Source organism: Polypterus senegalus, chromosome 4 (genome assembly GCF_016835505.1).
Source record: "Polypterus senegalus isolate Bchr_013 chromosome 4, ASM1683550v1, whole genome shotgun sequence".
NCBI classification, from domain to species: Eukaryota; Metazoa; Chordata; class Cladistia; order Polypteriformes; family Polypteridae; genus Polypterus; species Polypterus senegalus.
The window spans coordinates 167,417,988-167,441,636 of NC_053157.1; the positions used below are offsets into that span (position 1 = coordinate 167,417,988).

A 23,649-nucleotide genomic window follows, 5' to 3' on the forward strand; every position below is an offset into this window, starting at 1 on the left:
GTCTGTGTGTGGAGTTTGCACGTTCCCTCCCTATTAGTGTGTGTGGGCGTTTCTTTCTCCTACAAATTCTCCATTTTCCCGTCCACACGTCACAGACTTGCCTCTGGCCCTGTACAAGTCAGTTTAGACATCTGGCAATGGATTGGCACCTCATTCATGGAAGGATACATCCCGGACAGGCCCACCAATTGTCAATAACAGATGAAAGAATTATGCCTTCTTACCTTAATATCTGGATCTCCCACTGTATATCTACCAACCACAGTAAGTCCAAATTGCAGTCCCATCTCTCTCATGTGGTAACTGATCTGCTCTCTCAGTTCTTCAAAAGCACTGTTAATATAATGGGGCACAATTTTAATTTCTAGCAAACTCAAAAGAGATAAAAACACATAGTCAAATCTAAAAGGACAGCAAGGTATTAAAGTAATGACTGTTCATGTCACCAGCACCGTAAGGCAGGAGGAGGAGTGCTTCACATGCGAGTCAAGAAGAGGAGCCAGTTAATATGAAGGTGTTCATAACCATTAGTGAAAACACTGTACTGCAGTGGCTCCTAAGCCAGACTTTAGGACACTTCTCCATGGGAGGCAAACAGAGGGCATCTACCTTTCGTATCCAAACCACTTCAAGTACTGTACTGTATGTTGCAATGAAGATTCTGAAAATCTCACAACTTGTTGAGGTGGGTGATGTGGAAATCAAGCGCTTCATATCTGCCTCACCACCATGTGTTGGTCAAGCGACTCCCCTAAAAGGATCCTTGAAACTCCTCCATTTAGGGCATCTGCCTACTGTTGGATGTAGAGGTGACAATTAGCATCCTGGCTGCTGTGAATGTTGAGGATCACAGGGTCACCCAAACCTCAGGTTTTAGGATCTCCAGACACGTTAGACTAGATTGTGGGATTGGGAGTATTTTTTTTTTACTATTGGTATATAGTATTTATTTGTTGTTCACTTTCTTTTGTGTCATTTTAGTGATTTCATTTTTTTGCATCACACTTTGTATCAGTATGTAAGTGTGATTTGTCTGACGCTCCTATTTTTTTTTTCCAAATTAAGAGTTGCAGTAATGCTAGAACTTTACAAAGTTTTTGTAAATAGAAACAATTTTTTTTTTGTTTACAGGTTCATTATCCAATTCTGCCGACCCTTACTTCAGGTTTTGCCCAATTCTGAAAGTTCACCCATTCAATCGACTCTCAATTATTTTGTGCCTCGTGTTCAGATCTCTACCATCCAAGTTGTGATACACAAGAACTTATGGAGTGTCTGGACAAGGGGCTTTTTTCCCAACAGACAAAAGTATGAATCATGGGAAAGGAAGTGGCACCACTTCTGGCATTGCACCAGACATCCAGCCAGTTCCTGCCCGGAAGCTACTGAAACAGTGAAGGCATCAGAAGTTAGCGGCCATTCGAACAATGAAGAACACATCTACATGATGGAGAAAACCTTTATCCATAATGGAAACGGTAGCTATAATATATTCAAAATTTAAGTTGTTCTAGTTAAGACTTATATTTGCTTTTTAATTTCTTATCTTTTACTCTCTTTGAGCAGTGAACCAGGATGACATTTCACTGCACATTGTACATGTATAACTGCGTATTTTGTCTTGGTGGAGTAATATATTGGTCTACTTTCCCCTATTGTATTATTAATATGTGACTTACCACTGTTCATAAGGTATTATAGTATATAATTTCTCTCCACCTTCCCTCCTACATTTATAACCTCAGGCAATTAGGTGCAGTAAAAGACAAGCAGTAGTTAAGTTACAATTTAAACAATGTACTATTGATAATATTCATAAATAATAACAATATGCAAAGTATATTTCAATATTGACAACCATACAACCTGATTAAATGGTGATGTGTAGTTTCAGGCAGCACACAGACTTGTGTTAGTTATTTAAAATGTCTCTAGTTAAGGCATCATTTGTGGTCAGCTTTCTTCAGAACAGTCCGCATGCCTGTTTCAATATGGCTGCCGAGCTGCGCTCTTCATTGTGTTGTCCTTTCAGTTCATCAGTTTGGTAAGAGAGAGAGAGAGAGAGAGAGATACTCCATCAGAGAGAGAGAGCGAGGTTAAACAAGCAGAAGTATAGATTTTCTGTCCAACCCCTACAGCCAATAGGACATCATGGTACTTAAAGGCTTCTGATACAAGCCAGTTCCAAAAAGCCATACTTCAGACCAATGGGGAAACAGAAAACATCTTAGCACCTGCCACCCCCCAAAACCATATGTTAAGTTAAAGCTTGGCAGTTAGGCAGCCTGACTTTCTTATGGGGGTTGAGAGAGAGACTTTAGCAGAGAAACACTTACCAATCTGGTTTAAGGCACATCCCCCAAATCCTGTCATAAAATTCAAAGAGACTCAGTCCCAAAAAGGTAGGGGCAAACATGAATGTAATGTAACACCAATATTAAATTGCTTTGCCTAAATTACAAATAAAGACATACAAAATATTTATCAACTTGTATGCAAAATGTCACATCACAACACTGCGTATGCAACAAATACATTTTGAATTGAATTGAAGTGAACAGGAAGACGCCCATTCCCTTGCCTCTTTTTCTTTCATTTTCAGTTCTACGAATTACATGGGATACATGTCTGGTCTCAAACCTCTTAATGACTTCTCTGTTTTCTTCATTGGCAGAGTTACAAAGTAAATAACAATTAAATCTCTCTGCAATATGTTCTTGGTTAAGCAGACATTCTTGAAAGCCACATCAGATAAACTCCCATGATTCTTGAAATATCCATTAAAGAACAAAGAGCCTGTCCATCTCTCCGCAGTCCAATGGTCATAACGTCATAACACCTAGAGCTAACGTCAGAGTCTCTGCTGCACTCTCTTTTACAACACTCTGTAAGCTTCAGCCCTGAAAAAAGAGATGTAGACACCTCAACACAACTGCCTATTGGGGTATCCACTGGGCTTGCAAGCCTGGTCTACAGAACGCATCTATGGTGTGGGTGATGCTCATCATAAAATGGACTGAAATAAAGGTCCACCAATGAAAAATGGTACAAGTTACTAATCACTTTAACTCACTCAAAAACGTCATCATCAGCCATTCTCCTTCTATCAACTTTTTGAAAAACAGCTTGTGCTATAGAAAATATAATTAGCTTTTTGTTTTTTTTCTTTTCTGGTCTGCACACGACACTGTGTAAGAAGTATGTGACACAGAGTATTGGTTGGTAGCATCCAAGTCAGCACCTTTATATGTGGAGGTCCTATGCTCCTTCTTGACCGCTAAGGTCCACTGTTGAACGCCATCTGTTTGGGATCAAATGTCAGTTCAAACTCTCTTCATGTGTAGTTCCTGGCTGCTGGAATGAGCTGCCGGCCTTGTTCTGAACTGCTGAAACCCTCAGTGTGTCCAGGAAGTGTTTGAAGACCCTCTTCTTTGGTGACTTTCTGTCTAACTGATGTTTTATAAGCTAGGAATTGTAACGATCTTCAATTTCGTTAGAAGCTCTTCACTTGTGGTAATCAATTCTGTTACCTTGTCCTGTGACAAACAATCCCCCAGACTGATGTTTACTCGATTATGCTGACCTCTTTTGTAAGTTGCTATGGATAAAAGACCCTGCTAAGCAAATACATATGCAGATTTTATACTCGGAGGTCTCTGTAGAAGCAAAACTTATTCATAATCCAATTTTGCATATTAAGGCAGAACTTTCACTGAAAAACGTTCATTAAAAATATGCATTACTTACTATTTATTCTGCAAAAAAATGGTTATTAATAAAATAACATTAGAACAACATTACTGTACCAAACCTGGGGGTTGGTGGCAGAACTGGCACTCCAGCCATGATAAAAAAACCTCTCACTGTTCCACTCCATCTAAACTAGTGTGGTGCTTAGGTGTCACCTGCCATATGGCTGCACTCGGGTCCTAACCTGGGTTCCTGAGTTGGTTTGTCATGTGGCGGGTGCAAGCAATGTGCTGTAAAGCACTTTGAGCGACATTATTTGTATGAAAATGTGCTATATAAATAAATGTTGTTGTTGTTGTATCATCATGTGCTCCTGACCTCACCTCACATGTGGAAGAAGTGACTGGCGCCCCCACAGGATGCCCAGTTCTCCTTGTATAATGGAGGCAATAAAACACAGTTAGGAGGAAGCGTCAATCAATCTTCTCTATTTTCTATATTCTCGAGCAAGAGGTGGTACAAACACAGAGACAGAAACACCAATAGGCAGTGAGGAGAGGAACTAGCGTGGGCTCTTTTATACACTTCAACAGTTGCATTGCAGTTCTAAAGATCTCATTACACTGGCAAAGCATCTTTAACATCATTGGTACATTCAGTTGCTAACAGGATATGGCAGAACGGCAATACCTGAAATGGTTACAACTGAGCTGGTCCACTAGGTTTACTGGCAGTCCATCAGTTTCATTGATCCAGGAGTACATGACCATTAGGTGTTAGCAGCGCACTGCTGCATGCTGTCTTGAACCTTCTTAAATAATTCAGCTTAACCACAAGTTCCCTTTTTCAGCCTAGAAACCCTGCCAGCAGAATCCTGGCCTAACCACAACATGAAGCAGAAGGCACACCTTTAAAAAGGTAACATTTTCTTAACTGTATTTCTTTTATATATCTTGAAGCCTTGCTGTTTCTGTTACGGTATATCAGTTAATAAATTAATAGCTCAAACCTTTATCATAGCAAAATGTCAAAATTGCCTTTAAACAGAAGCTCACAAGAGCACGAGACTCAATACAAACCCACCAGGTAATGTAGCTGGTTTCCTTTTTAACTGCACACCTATATCACATGCTAGGTGCCCACCGAACCAGGGTTCAAATTCACTTTCCACAACCAAAATACAATTTAAAGTAAGAGTTTGAACTTTGGGGATATACAGTTTATTGACTTTATACTTAAACAATTCTACACTTTTTGACAATCATAAAATACCTCAAGCAATTGGGAAAAATAAATTGTGTTTGTTTCTCTGCTGCTGTGGTGTGCTGATCCAGTACGGTCTGATGTAACACCAAGCAAACAATTCATGAGGCGTTTGTATCTGCTATAGTGCTGTAACGCCATATTAAAGCATCCCATTCTTCACCATTGCTTTCTTTTTTCTGGTGTCACTTCTCTTTGGTTGAATGAAATCAAGTGTTTGAATTTCTGGCATGATTTTTGAAGGAAGTTTCTTCTTCTTCTTCTTCTTCTTCTTTTGCCTGCTCCTGTTAGGGGTCGCCACAGCGGATCTTCTTCCTCCATATCTTTCTGTCCTCTGCATCTTGTTCTGTCACACCCATCACCTGCATGTCCTCTCTCACCACAACCATAAACCTTCTCTTAGGCCTTCCTCATTTCCTCTTCCCTGGCAGCTCTATCCTTAGCATCCTTCTCCCAATATACTCAGCATCTCTCCTCTGCACATGTCCAAACCAACGCAATCTCGCCTCTCTGACTTTGTCTCCCAACAGTCCAACTTGAGCTGACCCTCTTTTCTATTATCTTTTAATACAAACCTTAGTTTACAAACACTCTTTTTTGGGATATTAATGATCGGTACTCCTCACATTTTTTTTTTTGAATAAAATGTTTTAATTTTCATCCTAATGCTTGGGTCCAAAACAAAGCTTTTTGAAAAGTCTTACTTTGCCGGTCCAATACTGGAAAGAATTTTTTGTAAGCAAATCATTACATTTTCTGTAGAAAACTTATATGTATGCAGTGATACCAAGTTGGGTTTTTTTTGTGTATTCTCCAAGTAGTTTTCATGCTACTCATTTTTTTGTGTTAATGCCAGCTTTTTCCACATAAAGGTGTTTGTACTTCTTCACCAGATTGTACTGCTCTGCTGCTGCATCAAAGAATGGTCAGGAGAATTCGGTTTCCTGCCAAGTCCTGTGCACATTTAAAAAACAGTAAACCACAAAGATGACGGGTGATCCATCAATAACGGCACAACGCTATTTCAGTGGTGCCTGCCAAACATAAAAACGTTTAGTCACCCAGCACAACAATCGACTCGTCACAACAGCCTCATTTTGAGTTTTCATGACTTGTCTTTAGAATGCTTTACTGTACTGTCGAATTATGTTTTGTTACTGCCTTGAGCTCTTTACATAATAATAAAATTCTGCCCTTTTTTCTGAACACCTACACGTTGTTCACAGACGTGTCTGAAAGCAGCAACAGAGCACTGTTTCTGTTCGCCCTCTTTGACACTCTGTAGTTACGTCAACACAACGGTCCTCCGTTTTACTTGTCTGTTTCACTGCTAATAAGTCCTGTATACTGACATGACTCGACCCTGGGCGTAACACTCAAATAAATCCAAACCAGATGTTACCAGCATTTCTGCTGCTTCCAAGACGGTGATCATGTCACACACATGCACTCATGTAGCAGACTTGGCTCTTTTATTTACACAAAGACTTCAGGCTACTTTGAATTGAAAACTATTTAATACAAGGCAAAAAAAACAAAATCCATTGGAAAATGAAACATCAAGATGGCAGGTTGAATGTACCGGCCCTGCTATGACAGCAAGATCTTAAAAAGAGGCAGAAGGCTTGGACTCTATAAGGTAGGCTTTCTGTTCTGCCAGTGCCACAACTCCATAGAAATACCATGTATAAAACATGTTCTGGCCGTATAAAGAATCTTGAAATAATATTCACTACACAGAGCAGCTAAATAAATTCAGGTTCACGCTTTGAAAAATATCTTTAGATACAACAAAAGATAGAAGACTCCCAACACTCCTTCACCAAGTCCATACCATTCACCAGCCAGTCACTACCATGACCAGAGAGGTTCAGCGACCTTCAGTGGGTGCAAAGCATGGACTGAACTGGCAGCCTTGTGGTTTGAGTCCCTATCTAGAGGCCAGAGCTTTTTCTTTTTAAGAGTAAGAATTACCAGAGCTGGGCTAAATGGTCTCACACTCTCTAAAATTAAGCAGAGGTTAAGCAGGGGTGGGCAGTGTCGGTCCTGGAGGGCCGCAGTGGCTGCAGGTTTTCATTCCAACCCAATTGTGTAATTAGAAACCAATGGTTGCCAGTGTCTGGCCTTATTTAATTTTATGACTTGTTAGTCTGCAATGTTAGGCTGTTATATCATAGATATTTTCCTTTCCAAGGCTATCATCCAAATGATTTGATGCCTAAAATGGATAATTTTCAGTCTTTCAAATTTTTCTTTTAAAGGGTTTTATTAAACCAAATAGTGCTTGATGAATCCACACGGGTGTAAGTAGGAAACAAATTAGAAGGATAACTGCTGGCTCATTTGCATCTTATTGCTAATAAGGAGCCATTAAAAACAGTGAAAACAGCTGTTTAAGACTGAAATAAGCAGTTAAGGGTGGGGAACCTTAACAAGCGAGACCACTAAAATGAAGCATCAAATGTTGCTTGAGCAATAAGTGCTTCATCAGCAATAACTGACTTCTCATTAAGAAAGTGGGTTGGAACGAAAACCTGCAGTGTCTGCGGCCCTCCAGGACTGACGCTGCCCAATAATTAAATAAGAAAGATAATGCAGTTGCCTTTCAAAATCCCAAACCTGGGGGCTTCAAAGATCCCACAGTTTAACTTAATAAAGTGGTGAAAATCCTGCAGCCTTTACAAGACAAAACGCTTTAATACTTACTAAATTTGTGGTGGGAGTCCAGAAGTAAACGTACGTGACTTACGCAGGTTTTTTGGAGTTCCAGCCACTTTAAGCCTTTATATCACCCAGATGAATGAAAAAAACTAAGAGAGTGAGAAAGATGGATCACAGTAATCTACACATAGCAGCCACTTTATTAGGTACACCTTGCTAGTACCGGGTTGGACCCTCTTTTGCCTTCAGAACTGCCGTAATTCTTTGCTGGAAACAAGTCCAAAATGGTACTTTCAAACAGCTAGGCTCATGTGCTTGTTCGTATCTGTGTAACTCGAGATCTGCCTGTGCAATGACTGTCAAGGTCAAAGTGCCATCCACTAAAGCAAGTGAACAATTCATGAGGCGTTTGTATCAGCTGTAGTGCTGTAACACCATATTAAAGCATCCCATTCTTCACCGTTGCTTTCTTTTTTGTGGTGTCACTTCTCTTTGGTTGAATGAAATCAAGTGTTTGAATTTCTGGCATGATTTTTGAAGGAAGTTTCTTCTTCTTCTTCTTCTTCTTTTGCCTGCTCCTGTTAGGGGTTGCCACAGTGGATTATCTTCTTCCATAATCCTCAGGGATTTTGGTCCATATTGACATGACATCATCATGTAGTTGCTTCAGATTTGTCGGCTGCATATCCATGATGTGAGTTCCAACAGATCCCGAAGATACTCTTATCGGATTGAGATTTGTTGAATTTGGAGGCCATTTGAGTACAGTGAATGCATTTTCATGTTCAAGAACCCAGTTTGAGATGATCTGAACTTTGTGACATGGCACATTATCCTGCTGGAAGTAGCCATCAGAAGTGGTCATAAACAATATTGAGGTAGGCTGTGGCATTTAAATGAAGCTCAGTTGGTACTAAGGTGCCCAAAGAGTGCCAAGAACATATTCCCCACACCATTACACCACCACCACCAGCCTATACTGTTGATACAAGGCAGGATGGATCTAAGCTTTCATGTTGTTGATGCCAGTGATCCTATCATCCAAACGTCGCAACAGAAATCAAGACTCATCATACTATGCAACATTTTTCCAATCTGCTGTTGTCCAATTTTGGTGAAACCATGTGAATTGTAGCCTCAGTTTCCTGTTCTTAGCTGACAGGAGTAGCACTTGCCGTGGTCTCCTTCTGCTGTAGCCCATCTGCTTTAGGATTCGAGGTGTTGTGCATTCAGAAATGTACTTCTGCATACCTCAGTTGTAATGAGTGGTTATTCGAGTTACTGTTGCCTTTCCATCAGCTCAAACCAGACTGGCCATTCTCTTCTAACATCAGGCATCAACAAGGCATTTTCACTCAGAGAACTGCCAGTCAATGGATATTTTCCCTTTTATGGACCATTTACTATAGACCCAACAGAGGGTTGTGCGTGAAAATCCCAGTAGATTGGCAGTTTCTAAAATACACAGACCAGCCCGTCTGGCACCAATAACCATTCCACATTCGAAGTCAGTTAAATCACCTTTCGTCCCCATTCTGATGCTGTTTGAATTTCAGGAGGTCATCTTGACAATGTCTACATGCCAAAATGCATTGAGTTGCTGCCATGTGACTGGCTGAATAGATATTTGTGTTAACAAGCAGTTGAAAAAGCGTATCTAATAAAGTGGCCGCTGAGTCTATACTTTACATACTAGGTAGGCTTTATGCTCATTTTCTGAATGCAATGGAAATACTAAACGTCCATCCTATCATGCATCCATCCATTTTCTAAAGTGCTTATTCCATTCATGGGGTGCAGAAAGCCAGTCCCACTCATAGCAGCAATGGGCACAAGGTGGAAAGCAGCCTTCGATGGGGTGCTGCTCCACTTCAAACATACTCAAATGTACTTATTACAGGTGGAATCCCATTATAACAAAACTCATGAGACCATAAAAAGTATCTTGTTATAAGAGAAATTTTGTTATAATGAATATAGTGAAAATACACATAGCACTATGACTGGGGCCGCCTGCAATTCGCCATGTCTAACAGAAGTGGCGCAAGGACCGCTCCATGGCTGTTGTGCCACGTCTGGTAAACAGTACATCAAGGAAGGGCAAAGAAATTGGTTGCCTTCTCTATACAGTAACAAATTAATAAATAAAGTATCTATCTATCTATTACCTGGACTCATCTTCCTGTTTCTTGTGCAACTCTGTGACCCAAGCTTGACAATACCTGTGTAAAAAAAACAGCACTTCTTAAACTGCAAAAAATGTTTTATTTGAAAATAAATCTAATGTCTCAACTTTTTCTTTTATAGAAATACATGTATGAAAATGTAAAATGAAAACGAGTTTTTCGATAAAGGTTAAGGTGCAAAATCCAAAATGCTTTCACTTTTTCTTCATTCCAGAATCAACTTTTTCCAGTATTGTTAATTTTTCTTTCAGCACAAACTTATGCTGTTTCTCACTTATTTTTTTTTTTTTTTACTCCTTTTAAAGAAAATTTTGAGAAGCGCTATGAAACTCCAACAGAACAGTACCTGCACATGGACACAACTGTCCACACGGAAGCTCAGTAGGAGTAGCATTAAGTATTTTTTTCCATCACATTATTATATTCAGTGGCTGTTTTTGGTCAAAAAAAGTTCATTATACTGAGATGTACATTTCATTAAAAAGAAGATTCGTTTAACATGATGTTCTATGAACATTCATCTGAACACACAAAAGTTATTTTGAAAATGTCATTACTGGTATTCGCTATAACAGGATTTAACCTTAATTGGGAAAATCTGACATCTCCAAAGAACCTGCATATTTCTGGGATGTCAAAGGAAAACCAGAAGAATGAAGAAACTCCCTTAAAGGCAGTGCCGTCAACAGGTGTAATAAGTACAAGTCAAGTTAAATTTTGAACCTTCGGTTATCTCTAGACATGTTCTAATGTACAATGGAGACGAAATGGGCTGCTCTAGTAGTACAGTGGAACCTCGGTTCACGAACATCTCAGACCACATACAAATCGGGTTACAACCAAAAAGATCGGCAAACTTTTGCATCTGTTCACAACCACACACTCGGGTGATGAACAAGTCAGTTTCCCTTTTGGTTCGTACACGAAGATGATTTCCGCACGTGTTCAGTCTCTCCCTGTGTAGAGAGGAGAGCGAGAGAGAGTGTGAGAGAGAGAGACAGACATACGAGAGAGACAGAGACGGCTGGACGCATAAGGCTGAGAAGGCAGTTAAAGAATGCAGCAGGCTTGTTTTTAAAGAGACAGATCCGAGCATTGTTTTAACCTCGTTGCATTTAATGAAGACTTTTTTCTATTGGATGTTAACCTCCACTTCACTTCTGTTTACAGCAATGCATTGTTGCAATGTTACTTTTCTTGGTTGTTTATTAAATTACAGATTTTTCAAATGTTCATTTTTTCCCCGTGCTTAAAACTCATTAAAAAAAGTGTTTTTAGCGAGCGGTTCGTAGCGCTATAGCGTGAATTCTTACAATGTTACTTTTCTCTGTTCAAGGTTTTCTCAGTGTTATTCAATGTTTTTACCTTTAGTTCACTATTACGCTGTGCATTCTATGGTGTAATTAACTATATTTGTGCTTAAAAATCTTTAAAAAATATATATTTACATACAGTTCATACGGTCTGGAACGAATTAATTGTATTTACATACAATCCTGCGGGGGAAATTACTTCGGGTATTGACCAAATCGGTTTACGACCAGAGTTTTGGAACGAATTACAGTCGTGACCCGAGGTTCCACTGTACGATGAAATAAAACATTTGAGTTCGTATTGCAAAACGTGAATTGGCTGGAAATTTGTGTTGCTCAGCTCGTTATGCCGCTTAAAGACTCGAGTCCAATAGCTCTAATAACACAATATCTGATATGTTGGTATCTGGGCAGAAATGGAGAGCTGTACAGTTTGTAAGGTTGCTGTAACAGTATATTCCACTGTTAACATATCAAAAACACAAGATTTAAGGGACTTGATGGCAAAGGTGTGTCTATTTGTGCAGCATAAATGTGCCTAACATGATGAGTGAACATATCTGAACGGCATGAGAGCAAATGGGATGGAGCCTTTAATCCTGAGTGCATCACCACAGTTCTATTGTACGGCTGATTGGGGATGAGTATACAAGCATAACACAAAGCAAATGTTTCATTACTTATGTCAGGTACAGCGTCTGTCAAAGTCAAGGACATTTATTTTTGAATAGAGCTCTTCACAGAATACAGGCCCAGAGTGCTACAATATTTTTAAAGCTAAAATACAAATTTTATAAATAAGATGATGCACACAGTATGTGGAAAACCTCAGGGTAATTAAGAGGTCCAGTTAGAGCCACATTATAGGCTGAACAAGGAAATCCACGAAATATACAATTAACTAAACAGACACCATCACTTTGGGTACCGGTAGCACAGTGTGATGCCCCGTTTACTGGCACCACTACACAGACGCTTGAACTGTTTTTTAAACATGCCCGAATGGACCAGTGGTGGAAAAATGGTAGCACAGACTTCCATGAAGACGTTCAAAAACAAATGTTCTTTATGTCAAATGCCAGCAAAGCAAATTCCAGTGTCATGCACGCAAAAGTAAATGTAGTCCTCTGCAATAACATGAAATATGTTCACACCCACAAACAAAAACAAGTGAATCTGTAGAGTATATATACAGTAATGGCTCAAATAATAAATGAGAATAAAAAATAAAACAGACAAGCAGAAAACTTTTTCCCTCCTTCTCCTTTCTTCACAAGGCAAAACTCAAAGGGGATGAAAAAGAACTTTTATCCAAAAGCAAAAGTGAAAAAATGGCTCAAGCACAAAAATACACAAGAGAAAGCAGTGAAGACATCTACAGAATATACAGGAAAACTCCCAAAGAATCACTAGACCCTCACTCGGCTAACCTTCCAACAAATGCCAGACAGTCAAACATCCCCTACTGGTAATTTTCCCATTTTATATACCAGGCCATGTTTACCTAACCAATCGCATCGCACGTTGGCCTGGTACAAACAACTGGTGATGCTGTTGTGACGTCCACCTCACATAGTCTTTCCTCCAGTGGATTGTACTAAATTTCTCGGTGTCTGTGTTCCTGTGGTACATGCAGGCTGCTGCCAGCATGCACATGCACACACACGTAAAACCAGAAACTTCCTGGGAGGCTGACCCTCCTTCCACTTGGTGGAGCAGAACCAATTCCAAAAGATTTCTGGAATAAATTTACCCTTCTGCTTTTATAGATGATTTATCCAAGGAGAACCTCCTCTCGTGTGCACCTCTGCCTTTCACTAGATACTTCAGATGTTGGAGACGGCAACACTTGCAGGCAACTCACTTGTCATTGCACCTGGGTAATCTGGTAGTAGAGTATGTTAAGGTATTACTCTTTGGTATCTTGGGTTCTCAGAATTGCCTCCACTACCTTTAAACTCCAGTACTGGTGTTATCCTCACTGGCCTTCGAAGTTACCAGGACTACTCCACAGGACTGGTCAGGAGTTTCATACCCTGGTGAGTTCTTGTGGAACCATACTGTCATCTCAATGTCTGAGCTTTTTAACCACTGTCCTTACTTACCTCTGGGTTATTATGCCACCAAACATGTGATGCCACATGTCTACAAGGCCAGGCATAAGCTAATCACCTGGCAAAAATTATACACACAAAAATGAAGAATCCAAAAGGAAGTCAATACTAGGTTGCAAAACCCTTTCAAACTAACTCAAACTGGTAGTAGTTGTTCAAAAGACATCCTCTGTTGGTTGATAGGCCATTTAATATGGATGTGGAGATCCTATGTCCAAACCTCACCATCTCCCTTCTTGCCTAACCTATTAAGGTCCACGTCCAAATGTGACATGTTATAAAAGGAACCTTCCATATCACCCTGACGAGTGTACGTGTGAATGTTTACACAGCCATACACAAGCACTCTGCACTGTTGCCTTCAGGAAGTTGTTCAAAGTTTTAATGGGCCCATTTACTCCAATAGCGTTTTCTAACAATGGCATCTCAACTTGCCATCTGCATTGTTTATGCCCACGTGACACAGCTGCAATACCGTTCCTTAGAGAAACTCTTTCCATTACCTTTTCTTACCTCAGGGTAAGTGTGCCATTTAACTATTTATAAAAGAAAAGGGCTATAAATAGTTAAAAACACTTTTACTGTGACAAAGACCATCACACTCAGTGGTAACGCTTCTGCCTTGCAGTAAGAAGACCAGATTTCATGTACCAGTATTCCTTATCTGGAGTTTGCACCTTCTCCCTGGTTTTTCTCCCACAGTACACAGACATTTAGGTTAGGTGGATTGGCTATGCTAAGTTGGCCTGTGTATGTGCGTATTTGCCTGTAACCAGCAGGGGGCACTCTGACGATGCGGGTTCGCTGCCCGCTCCCTTTCATCCGTCCGGGAGCCCTTAAACCGGTCACCGTCGGTAATGTTACCGATGACCTCGGCAGTGAGGCACAACAAATAGGGCAAGGGGATGGTGCAAAAGTGCAAAGTGCTTTTATTTAAAAACAACAAACAAATGTTCAAAGTGCAGTGCATGAAATCTTTAAATAAATAATCTATTAAAACTAAAGTGAAGTGGAGGTTGAAATCCAATAGAAAAAAAAAAAACAATCCTTTAAAACGAAGTTAAAACAATGCTGGAAGCAGTCCCTTTAAAATCCAAAACCAAGTGTCTTCCTTTATTTGGCGACTCCCCTGCTTCTCCCCAAGGGAGTCGCCCTTCCTGCAGCTGACCTTACTACTGTTTGGTTGCCTTCCATTCCCTGGCTCCATACGGATACCTTACTAGACCGAGACTTGGGTTCCTCAACGGCCAGGTCGCTCACGCTGAGGCTCACCTTCCCAAGACTCCACAACTCCCATTGCTTTCCACAGGGAGTCATCCATACTACCGGTCACTCCAGCTCATAGAAATCGTTCAGCTGGAGTGACCACTTCTAACTGCCCCTCCTCTAGTGTCGGCCATACACTGCTCATGAGGGGCTCTTCAATCCAGCTGCCTGTGAGCGCTCTCTTTCTCTTCCATGCTGATTCCTGCTCTCCTGCAACCTCCAGCTCTTTTTCTTTTACTCTTCCTCCCCTTAGCCTCCTCGCGCTTCTATTTATGAAGAGGACGTGGCAGCTGTGGCAAATCAGCAGCCCCGAGCACAATCTCAGATGATTTCTCACCTATGCACTTAGGTGAGAAACGCCCACATCACGAATCACCCTGGGAACCACTTCAGCCACACAACCACCACGTCCCCTCGCTAAGCCACGAGTGCAGTGATAATTTATTTAAAAAGTGGCCTCTTGACATGAGCTGTGGACTTGCTATACCACAGGCACACACACTCCCTGCAAAGAAGTTCATTAAGAGATTGCAGCCTTTACCAAACTGTATATCTTTCTCTAGCAGTATGGCAGCAATTCTAAAATTAAGAAAGAATCAGTAACACTAAAAGAAGATTATATTTTAGCTTCTGTTTAATATCAGCTTAACACTCACGATAATATAATAGTTAAAGGAGAGCTATACTTGAGCAAAGCTTGATACAGTTGGGGTTTTTCTGCAATCGGTGCTCGTCCAACTTCAAGAGAGAGTGCGAGAAAGCATTTTGTCCTAGGCATGGGCAGGAGCGAAGTCTTCCATCCGTCTGTAGGTGAGCTCTTGGGGTCTGTGCAACACCCTCCAAACATGACCACAATTAGTTCACTGACAAGAGTAAATGGGAAATAGGACATGGTTACTACAGAGATTGTTTGCTTGGGAAACCCTGAAATAGCGGACATTGATCCTGGCCATATTTATTGCTCATTTCCAAACAGGGTGCATCTGTACTTCAGCACTATGTAACAACTGGCTCATCTTGTCAGATTTACCCTATCAGTTGGATACTCATTGTAAATAAAATAATTTGTATGAATAACTTTGTCTACATCATCCTGTGATATATTGGTGGTCTGTTCAAGGATTCTTTCTGCCTTGTGCTTCCTGAGAAAGACTCCAGTTCCCCCTTGCTCAGGGCAAGTAACATTTGAGATGACTTAAGATATGAATACCTAAAACAGACTCATCACATCATACACCAATATGAAATATGCAATAAAACACCCTAAATTATACTGCTGACCAGCATCATGCTAAACAGAAGGTTTTTGTGACACACATGCACTTCTGTGTGGGAGAACAGAAGCTACAAAGTTACTCACTGAAGCAAAACCAAAATCAGCAAAACCTTTGGCTGAAACTCAATCATTTCATTGTTCTGTTTGATTTTCTCTCTATTATAAAAAAATCTTGGGAGGGTGACTAGGGAGACGAGACATGATCTTCTCGGAAAACAATTTGACATCCTGTGAGAGAGACTTTAATGTCACAAGAGACAAGGCAGTGAAACCACATTTAAAACAAGTTCACGGACATCTAGCCTAGCAGTTGTTGGATTGCTTTTGGCAGACACACATCATGTGCTCCCAGCTCTTAAAACAACGAAAAGCAACAAGCAAAACACGCAGCTTGCCAGCACAGAAAGACAGCAGATGATCTGACAGCATTTCCTTAGCGTGCATTCGGCCGCCCTCCCTTCACAACACGAGCAGCGTTATAAGTCCTGCGAGAAAGAGATGTAGCCATGCCCGGCGCCGGAAATAAAGGACAAGTATTGTTTTTACAAAAGTTTTAAAGTAAAAGTGAAAATAATGTATATGTAACAATTCCCATGAAAATAACAATCTCTTTAAATTGTATATCTGGTAAACCAAACCCAGGGGTGGGCGAGCGGAGCCCTATAGTTTTTAAAAAAGTAAATGTTCTGAGCAGGCTAAATGAAACATCACGATGCTACACAGCACATGCCATTTCAAGTGTAATCAAAACATCTTACCAATACCAACTGTCATGCCATCCCCTACAACTCCAAATTTGGCTTAACGTATATACTTGCGTTTAAGTTCTCCCGCTTGATTTTACCGTATGATTTCCAGTATTTTATAATGTCAGTCGTATAAGTTGAATGCGGAAAACTCACGCTATTGGTCCAAGAGGTTACGATATGTTAACGCCCACCTGAGAGAGTAACCACGGAGCACACGGCCTTTTCTCCTATGTATTGTGCCTACGTGAGCACACGATAATACCTGAACTATTCCGAAGAGACGTTTGCACTGTTTTGTGTTTTTTGTATCTCACATCCTCATACACCTTTATCGTAAGAAAATCCATTATCTACGAAGGAGCGTTTGATCATAAGAAAATATGAAACTGGTTTTAATTAAAAGTCGTTGAAGTGATGAAAGAAATTGGTAGCTACGCTACTGCAACACAATTCAATGTGTCTGAGAAACTGATGTGAGATTAGAGGAAGCAAGAAGATGTACAAAAAATAAAAAATAAAGTGTCGTATTTTTGAACAGGCGTATAAGTCGTGGTCTGATTTTATGATCGATTTTTCAGGTTCCAAGACCTGACTTATATGCAAGTATATACAGTATTTAATCACAAACTACATAATGGGCAGTGCATAAGTTACCATGTGCCGTATATCAGCCCAAACACCGACAGACACCAAGACACACTTTTATTTATAGTACTTGCCCTACAGCACACAAATCACCACAAATAGGCTCAGTCCTTTCTCTCTCTTTTTTCCTTTCTTTTCTCTCTTCTGCCGCCTCTACTCCTCCCTTCGCAAGCTCTGTCCTCTCCTGACTGCGGCTCCCCAAAATGGAGTGAGGCGGCCCTTTTTATGTTGCACCTGGATGTACTCCAGGTGCTCCCTGACGATCTACCGTGATGTGGGTGGAAGTGCTGCAGTCCAGGGCTCCAGAACATTCCAGGTGCCCCCTGGTGGTAGCCACAGGCCCTAACTGGGTTGAGCTTCCAAGCGCCAATCCTGGGGCCCCGGTGCAAACCAGGGGGACTGCCCTCTCGTGTCTCCAGGCATCCGCCACACACATTATATCATGTTTTTAAAAATTATTTTCAGAAATCCTTTCACGGGTTTAGGTTTCAGGGGGTCCAAAATAATAATAGGGTCCTGAAACTAGGATCCCACTTTTGATTTACACATAAATAAATTAGGTAAACATTCAGTACAACCAGATTTGTTGACATAATAGGATCCTAACTATATATGCCGCTTAATGTTATCATTCAGATATATCCAGTTGACAATGGAGGAGAAGAAAACGAAAAACTCATTCAGTAGAAAGTCACAGACAAAGTTAGACACAAAAAGTAACACAACCAGGACTTTTTTTACAGGAATTCTGAAACAGAATATTAGGAACTGAATCCATTCAAATGAAGGTAAAGTCATTCTTAAAGTGGGCTCAATTCTGCAGTCATGTTTACTTTTAAAATGTTTTACATTATTATGATGCAGCTAATCCTTCCCACACAAAACTAAGCAAACATAAATCTACCAACAGTAAACCTCACAAGCCTCAGAAAAGAACTTGTTGCCAACCAAGGTTTGAAATGCAATGTATCAAAAGCATCTTAAAGATTGTTTTAACGTGACTGGTTGTAGATATAAGAAAAAAAATCACAGCACTGATATGTTTGAGTTTAGATTACAGTATCATTGATTTAAGCTGTGCTTAATTTCTTTAGTTACTGGGAAGATAAATCAAGTTATCTCATGATTTTTTTTTTATTATAGTCTTGTTGAATTTCCCATAAAGTAAGTGAACTCGCTCAGCCAAAAATGAACACTTAGCCTCTGGATAATTCCCACTAATTCACAGGCAACTCCATTAACATAATATTAGAACCTTTCCTTGTGGCTTACCTTTAGGAGGTTTTATGATCTGCAGTTAATGGAACCGTCAAGCCATATTACAGGATTATAGGTCATCATTTTACAGAAAACAGTGAAACTACTTGCAAGTCCTAATCAATTTACAACAGTCGTCACTCTCTGTCACTAAGATGTTAGAGTAAGCTGTACTTGAAGCTGCCCTGTGTGCCATTTCGAAACACATGCTTTAGTTTTTGAACGCGCATTCTTTTGTTCAAAACTCCAAAGTCCTAAAAGTGAACTGGACTGTGAACCAAATAACAACACTTACTAATTTAGAATTCAAGCTGAAGATTTAAGTCTGTAATGAGAAACAGCATACAAAGGAATGCTAGAGATACCAGAAGAAATGGGTGCCCTAGATGAGAGAGGTACCAAGTGTCAGGTGTCTGCTGGCCTGTCATACCAATAAAGATGGGCACAAACAGAGCAGGAGGAAACGCCAAGCCATACAGTGACATCATGACACACCATGTCCTGTAAAGAACGGCTGGTGTGGAGATAAGGGTTAGCTAACAGAGTCATGGCAATGATATTAACTGGGCCAGGATTTGAAACTGTAGAGGTGTAACGAAGCAGATAGATAGATAGATAGATAGATAGATAGATAGATAGATAGATAGATAGATAGATAGATAGATAGATAGATAGATAGATAGATAGATAGATAGATAGATAGATAGACAGACAGACAGACAGACAGACAGACAGACAGACAGACAGACAGACAGACAGACAGACAGACAGTTCACATTATCAATATAATTATCCAAGTAAAGGTATCTTATAATCTATTTGCATTCTTTGTCTCCTGCATTGCTACAGTTGCTTCTTGAACAACCAAGCATTTCTTATTTGTAAGTTTTGTGGAGAAAAACAACAGGTTTCATACAATGCTGAAAGAAAAACTCAAAGGAAATCATTTTAAAGCTGAATTTTAAGAACGACACAGAATGCTTTCAGTTCATGTGCATACATTTGGAATTTCACTTTTTCCTTTGAGTAGATATTTTACAACTCTGCACTGCTTTATGGTCCTTTTACACATCAGATATACCTTTTCCATTCCACTTTCTAAATACACGCTAAATCAATCATTGCAATTAGTTTGATTATGCTCCTGTAACACATAAAACAACTTTACATTAAGGTGCAATGTTCAGAAATGTGTGAGACGATCCTACATGGGGCACGGCTACATACAGTAGAACATGAGATGTCCAATTCACGATTACAATCTGCACTTCATTACACAGAGTGCTGGGAGACAGATGGTAACCCAAACACTGCCGACTCTTACAGTAGACACTGCCAGAGAGAATCACACATGCCGTCCATTAACTGAGCTGATTTACATTTAAATGAGCACCACATTAGCTCACGACCCAGTGGCTGGACAGCTGCTCACTCAAAGAAACCTTCCAGCACATGTGGAATTGAACTTCATTTCACTTGCACAGCATGGCAGGGCATTGCCCTTTAGTTCAACAAGGACTGTGTTAGCAAAATTAGATTGGCAGGACTAGGTTTTTGTTTTATAAACATTTCAAATAAAAAACATCTATGGTAATAATGGAAAAAGCACCAGCTTCCACAGTGTACCCCGGATAGAGAAAAAGACCAGCAACCTTTCAGATAATTTGTAACATTTTATAATGTGGTCCTTGGAACTGTTTGTTTAAATATATCCAGAACTGACCTCAACGTCTCCTAATGTTAACAGAATAACATAAAAGGAAAATGACATGATCCTATGATTGTGGTATAAGAGTCCAGCCTTATTTCTCTTAGTATATCTATCATTTTACAGCAAATGTGTTTTTGAAATTTGATGTTAATTAATGAGGTACCATGTCTAAACATGAGTAAATAAATATGTTGCTATTTAAATTGATGAGAATAATTTAAATAATACAAAATAAACATAATTTCGCAGGATGTTTCCGCAGATCAAAGCCACAGCAGAAGCGGCCCAATTCAAAAGCAGGAACCTAACAGTTCATTACTCGTCACTTACACACACACACACACACACACAGACTTGATCAACCACAAAAGGCCAGCTCAGAAGACACTGTAATTAAGTGTATTATCAGAAGGTCTTGAGGAACACAAATGAATGAGAAGAGTGGGAAGACATGACACAATAAAACTTAATTAGAGAAAGAAAAGCTTTAAATGTTAAGCGTGTACCTGAATAAGAGGAGGTATTCTTAACCATGACAGTGCACAGACTGCACAGCCGAGGCAGAAGAGATGACACACCCCTGTATTTTGGGTACAGAAAAATGGTGAAAAAATTAAAATACTCCATTTTGTTCAAGATCTTGCAAAAAAAAAAAAAAAAACAATTATTACATTCACAGGAACTTTACTGCTCTCCGTAAATAAAAGTTTGTGTTAACCTAACAAATGGTAAATTTTAAGAATGATTTGTTGTGAACCCAAAACAGTTTTCAGTTTAAACCATAACTAAAACCTCCATAGTACTTACTGTTTATCTTTTTACATACTTTACAGTGAAATTATATACAACTTTAAAAAAAGATCTAAACTCTCCGCTCAGTGATCATGAGTTTAATATATAAACTGCTACAACAACTTATGCTGTTGATCAATTTACAATGAGGCAATGTGTTTATACTGTGTGTGTAATGTGGATATGGAAATCTAGGACTGCTGTACTTTAAACTTTACCAGTTACGTTTTTGTACAAGCACCATATATACAATTATTTACAGTATAACATTCATAAAGACCCTAGTTAAGTGTCAAAACAACTCATGATTAAAAAACAGTCAACTTACCACTCAATGGCATAAGCATGCTGTCCTAAATTGTTTTGAGCTGCTCATTATGTACTTTAGCCATTTCTTTTAAGCACAATCCAATCAAAAATTAAAAATGAACATTTCCATTAAGAGATGGGGAAAACCTGCCATAGAAAACTACGTGTTAGTAGTAAAATAAAAAGTGAAGTTAGAAACATTATCACATAAATCTCCTTTATGCTGTAAATGTCAGGATTATAACATACCTCTGAACCCTGTTTGAAAGCTGCTTGCATTTTAATTGAACCCCACATTTGTTACCTAAATATGTGCAAATAAATAATTTTAAAATTAACACAAAAAAACTAGAAAGTGAAAAGCAAATTACACTGGAGACCTGCAGTTGGAAACATTCGCCCATGCATAAGAAAAGTGAGATGGAAAACTAATACTTAACAAAATAAACAATACATGTAAACAAATGATTTACTTCATACTTTCAACTTTATTTACAATTGAAAACTGACAGTTTCAAAATGTGATTTTGTATTTAACACTTCCCAAACATATTGATAACAACACTTTCTGATTTTTCCTTTTTGAAAGGTCTGCATAAACTTTCATCAAATGTAACACATTTACAGACTATGCAGTCAAATAGGAGTCATTAATGTCTGTTTGCTTCAAATAAATGATTTTTGAATCAACAGGAGTAGCTAACAACTTGCTATTTTTTATTTATTCAATTTCTAGTACTGATTAGTAGCTAAAATAATAAACAGCATTTTTGCAGTACATAATTATATGTATTATTTCCATTTATTAACATGCTCTGATCCTCTTTGTTTTGCTTCACGATTAACTACAGTATACAGTGTGTGTGTATTTATTTATATATATATATATATATATACACACACTGCTCACAAAAATTAAAGGAACACTTTAAAGAAACACATTAGATACATCAGATCTCAATATGAAGTTGGATATCTATACAAATAACGACAGGGCAATGTCTTAGGAACAAAAGGATGCCAAGTCTTTTAATGGAAATAAAAGTTTTCTGCCTACAGAGGGCTCAATTGTGTAGACATCCTAAAATCAGAGTGAAATGAAGATGTGGCAGGCTAGTCCATTTTTTCAAAAACTTAATTTCTGCTACTCAAAATGCTTTTCAGTATCTTGTGTGGCCCCCACGAGCTTGTATGCATGCTTGACAACGTCGGGCATGCTCCTAATGAGACGACGGATGGTGTCTTGTGGCATTTCCTCCCAGATCTGTATGAGGGCATCCCTGAGCTGTTGTACAGTCTGAGGAGCAACCTGGCGCCCTAATGGACCGAAACATAATGTCCCACAGATGTTTTATTGGGTTTAAGTCAGGGGATCGTGAAGGCCATTCAATTGTTTCAATTCCTTCATCCTCCAGGTACTGCCTGCATACTCTTGCCACATGAGGCCGGGCTTTGTCGTACATTAGGAGGAAACCAGGACCTACTGCACCAGCGTAGGGTCTGACAATGGGTCCAAGGATTTCATCCTGATACCTAATGGCAGTCAAGATACCGTTGTCTAGCCTGTAGAGGTCTGTGAGTCGCTCCATGGATATGCCTCCAAGATCATCACTGACCCACCACCATACCAGTCATACTAAACGATGTTACAGGCAGCATAATATTCTCCACGGCTTCTCCTGACCCTTTCACGTCTTTCACATATACTCAGGGTGAACCTGCTCTCATCTGTGAAAAGCACAGGACGCCAGTGGTGGACCTGCCAATTCTGGTATTCTATGGTAAATGCCAGTTGAGCTCCCCGGTGCTGTGCAGTGAGCACAGGGCGCAGTAGACATTTGGGCCCTCAGGCAACCCTCATGAAGTCTGTTTCTGATTGTTTGGTCAGAGACATTCACACCAGTGGCCTGCTGGAGGTCATTTTGTAGTGCTCTGGCAGTGCTCATCCTGTTCCTCCTTGCCCAAAGGAGCAGATACTGGTCCTGCTGATGGGTTATGGACCTTCTATGGCCCTCTCCAGCTCTCCTAGAGTAACTGCTTGTCTCCTAGAATCTCCTCCATGCCCTTGAGACTGTGCAGGGAGACACAGCAAACCTTCTGGCAATGACACGTATTGATGTGCCATCCTGGAGAAGTTGGACTACCTGTGCAACCTCTGTAGGGTCCAGGTATCGCCTCATGCTACCAGTAGTGACACTGACTGTAGCCAAATGCAAAACTAGTGAAGAAACAGTCAGAAAAGATGAGGAGGGAAAAATGTCAGTGGCCTCCACCTGTTAAATCATTCCTGTTTTGGGGGTCTTCTCATTGTTGCCCCTCTAGTGCATCTGTTGTTAATTTCATTAACACCACAGCAGCTGAAACTGATTAACAACCCCCTCTGCTACTTAACTGACCAGATTAATATCCCATAAGTT

General features: G+C 39.8%; 1 long non-coding RNA gene across 2 annotated transcripts; it reads right to left on the reverse strand.

Moving 5' to 3' along the window:
• Positions 1 to 1,986: 1,986 nt before the first annotated feature.
• LOC120528633 lies at positions 1,987 to 21,385 on the reverse strand. Of its 2 annotated transcripts, none has more exons than XR_005633573.1 (3): positions 21,252 to 21,385; positions 20,638 to 20,711; positions 1,987 to 2,025 (listed from the first exon to the last, which is right to left on the reverse strand). It is a non-coding gene; the product is annotated as an uncharacterized LOC120528633 (long non-coding RNA). The 2 variants fall into 2 exon arrangements; XR_005633572.1 differs by lacking the exon at positions 1,987 to 2,025 and adding an exon at positions 9,641 to 9,836.
• Between the last annotated feature and the right edge of the window lie 2,264 nt (positions 21,386 to 23,649).